This window comes from Pinus tabuliformis, chromosome 7 (assembly GCF_031772625.1).
Source record: "Pinus tabuliformis cultivar Carrire ecotype Pingquan chromosome 7, CPIR1, whole genome shotgun sequence".
In the NCBI taxonomy this organism is placed as follows: domain Eukaryota; kingdom Viridiplantae; phylum Streptophyta; class Pinopsida; order Pinales; family Pinaceae; genus Pinus; species Pinus tabuliformis.
In genome coordinates this window covers 768,367,353-768,371,289 of record NC_142293.1, presented here as the reverse complement: position 1 = coordinate 768,371,289, position 3,937 = coordinate 768,367,353, and the positions used below count along the sequence as shown (strand labels likewise).

The 3,937-nt window shown below is 37.4% G+C and overlaps 1 pseudogene; it reads left to right on the top strand.

Moving 5' to 3' along the window:
- Positions 1 to 277: 277 nt before the first annotated feature.
- Positions 278 to 876, top strand: LOC149249812 (protein RER1B pseudogene; annotated as a pseudogene).
- The last annotated feature ends 3,061 nt before the right edge of the window (positions 877 to 3,937 follow it).

Here is a 3,937-nt window from a genome sequence, read left to right as displayed (position 1 = left end):
GATTGTATTCCAATGTAATATTTCTAAAATATAGTCATGCGGAAACGGGGTTCCCCAATCCCCATCTTCAACTACGCCTCACACCCTGGGCCCCTCCCATTTCCCACAGGATTCCGACACCGCTGCGACCCCATCTCATGCAAGGAAATTCCCTTTAGGACTGCAAGAATCATTTAGTGGGCCTTTCGATTGCGGTCTACATAGTAAGTGTATATCATAGCATACCATCAAGCTAAGGTATATACACACAATATTTATGCGCTAAGCCGATGTTCATATGGAGACGAATGTTGGCAAGGATGGCGTGGGGGACTTGCCCTCCTCTGCCGTAGCCAGAGGGAAGAGCAACATTTGGAGAGGTTTCCAATATTATCTGGATAAATCTATTCGACACAAATTGGGTAGATGGTTAGACATGCTGGCTGAGATTTATGTTTTGAGGGATTTTTCCATAGATGGGTTTTACATTGTCTCTTATAGACTAGGAATTTATATATTGAATTTATTGATGGGGTCATGGACTAGGAATTTATATATTGAATTTATTGATGGGGTCATGGAGGGTCAGTGGCTACGTACCAAGCAATGCTACCAATTCAGGGCATGCATTCGGCACCTACCCTAGTTTAAATTATGGTACTCTATAACAAAGGCATTTTGTATTTCTTTAGTAATGACATTCTTCTATATGTTTGACGTGTTGGTATTTTGGCCAATATTACTGTTCTATTGGATTGTATTTTTCATGCTAACGATGAAGCCACACAGATATTGCACATGATCAAATACAAAGATGTACCATTTATAATTGTGAAAACTCATAAGTCGGAACAATACATAACCTTACCTTTTAAATATGATGTGCAATCTGTTTAAATTTCAACAAAATATCCGTCCATGCTTGCAGGTTTTGTATTGATTGATTTTACACTCTGTTATCTACAAGTGAATGCGCTCACTGATGTTATTCGGATTATGGGTGTTGCAGAGCATTGTGGGTGTTGCCCATTGAGATCCCTAAAAAGTCACTTCTGATTTGCCCAATGTTCTTGGCATTGTGTAGAAATGAAACGAGAAGAGGAAACGAAATGGCATAATTTTTTAAAATTAAGGTACACCTCCATTGTCAAAATATGGTTTATTTTGTTAATGCAAATCGAAAATTAAAGAGCTTGATATGGGATTTGGATTTTCTTCGTGCAAATCGAAAATTAAAGAGCTTGGTTTATTATGAATGGTTCATCTGGGATTATCTCTTTTTATTGTTTTCTTCATATTTTTTTTTTCAATACAATATGCAGTTTAACATTTTACCATATTTTCTTTCATAAACTTTTTAATAAAATATTAATATTTTTAGAAACCCGAATGTAATTAATCTTTTATCTAAATGATTCATTTCAATTTGTTGTATAATTCAATATCGTATTAACAATACTTTAAAAAGGACAAAATATGATGATAACTTTTTAAAATGGTTATATATCATACAAGTCGAAACCTATCTATACTATGGTTGATTATAGTTGATTTCATATCTCAAGTTCCAAATATGATATGTTGTTAATTTGAATGAGCATTTTGGAACTTCACATGTCCAAATTTAAATGAATTCAGATAGTGTCTATATTAATTATACTTAATGCACGCTCTGAACTTTAGATTTATTTGTTAGGTAAACTTGACTCGAGATAGAGTCAAAGTTGACTAGGTTAAACAGTGATGGTTTTGGGGCACATGGTATTGTGCACCCATAGTATTCTGCCGGTGGTATTATATGTAATGGAGCTTATAAAAGGCTGGAAGGACTTCATTGTAATGCAAGACCTGGAGGTGAGCAGTGAAAGCTCACTTGGTCGAATTGGCCAGGGTTTTGGCCAATGTTAATGAGATCTTATTAGGTTGGGTTTTTCCCTGGATTTGGGGTTTTCCCGGATAAACATTTGTGTTTATGTGTTTATGCTTGTCGCTGGTTAATTTTTATATTTGTTCCTCTCAGTAATTCTCCGTGATTAATTTGTGTTCTCGAGTAAATGGCTTAACAATTGGTATCAGAGCCATGGTTGAGGGTTTGGGCTTCGAATGTACGCCTTCAGTGAAGGATTTATTTTAACCCAATGGATAAAAGGATCAACGCAAAAGTTTGTTGTTATTGATCGTGAGATCACCGTTGAAAATGGTTAAAGAGATAATTGAATTTAGATTTGGTATGAATATGGATCAATGATGTGGTCAGGGCCTGCATTGAAGGACTGAGACAGGCCATCGAGCTTCAGATCTGATCAGTTGGATTTCTGCATGCCTAATTGCTTAATCATATCTGTATCACCTGTTGGATTGATTCCACATGAAGAGGTTGAAGGACAAGAAGCGACGACAACAAAGTCAAGGAAGTATGCAAAGAAACTTGTTTATCGTGCGTGGGACTCATGGGACGAGAAGATCTAAATTGTGGCAATGTGGAATTGTGGAGGTTGTGATTTATCTAAATGAGCCAGTTCAGGATGTAATCAAGCTCCAAGATGAATGATTTGTCAAATTTGGGAAGCGATCGGTGTGATGTTCGTGCCTTTAATGGATTCTGACTATTAGTGCTCTCGCGTGAATTGACGATTTCTCCCTTGGTCTTTGGAAATGAGATTTGATGCATAATGGCATATTCGTGGAACATATTGAGTGGTCGTCGTGGCCACAAAGGCCTACCTCACCATTTGATGTATTGTGCTACTAATTCCAGGAAAGGCGTTGGCAGTTTAAGCGCAGTATACTATTCTGAACCATGTACACGTGTCACCTGAATGCAAGCAGCTGCTTGGCCGTATTAAATGAGAGAGGATGGGTTAGAAGAGCAACAATGAAACAACAAAAAAAATAATAATGAAGTCAAAATTATTGCATGTAAATGGGCATACCACTGTAAGACCTGGTAAGGCATGTGTACCCCTGGGTAATCACTAGTAAAGTCTGGTTAGACCTAGGTGATAGGGGGGTGTCGGGTTAACAATACCTTGGGTAAAAACTCTGAGGGGGGTAAGGGCTAGAGTGAGCGGGATTGTCTCACCTAGCAGGTTTGGCTGGAGTTAGTCAAGGAACCCCAAGTCAAGTGTAAGGGGGGAATTGTTAGGTAAACTTGACTCGAGATAGAGTCAAACTTGACCAGGTTAAATAGTGATGGTTTTGGGGCACATGGTATTGTACACCCATAGTATTCTGCCAGTGGTATTATATGTAATGGAGATTATAAAAGGCTAGAAGGACTTCATTGTAATGCAAGACTTGGAGGTGAGCGGTGAAGGATCACTTGGTCGGATTGGCCCTGTTTTGGCCAATGCTAATGAGATCTTATTAGGTTGGGTTTTTCCCCGGATTTGGGGTTTTCCCGGATAAACATTTATGTTTATGTGTTTATGATTGTTGCTGGTTATTTCTTATATATATTCCTCTCGGTAATTATTAATGTTATGCAGTGAATTTCTTAACAACAAAAAGAAGGAAATTCAACAGATCTGTGGCATAAATGTTTGGGTCACATGAGCGAGAAGGGCTTAAAAATCCTTGTTGATAAAAATTTAGTGCCAGGTTTGAAATCCTACAATCTTGATCTTTGTGAGCATTGTATATATGGTAGACAAAGAAGGGTTTCATTCCTTAGAGGTGGCCATGACAGAAAGAAAAATGTGTTAGAATTGGTACACTCAGATGTGTTTGGGCTTGTTAACATCAAATCATTAGGAGGAGCATCATATTTTGTAACATTTATAGATGATGCATCTAGGAAAGTTTGGGCATATCCTATGAAAAATAAAAGTGAAGTGTTTGGAATATTTCAAAAATTCCATATTGTTGTTGAAAGAGAGACTAACAAATTGCTGAAGTGTTTAAGAACAGATAATGGTGGAGAATATTGCTCAAATGCATTTAAGGAATATTGTAACAG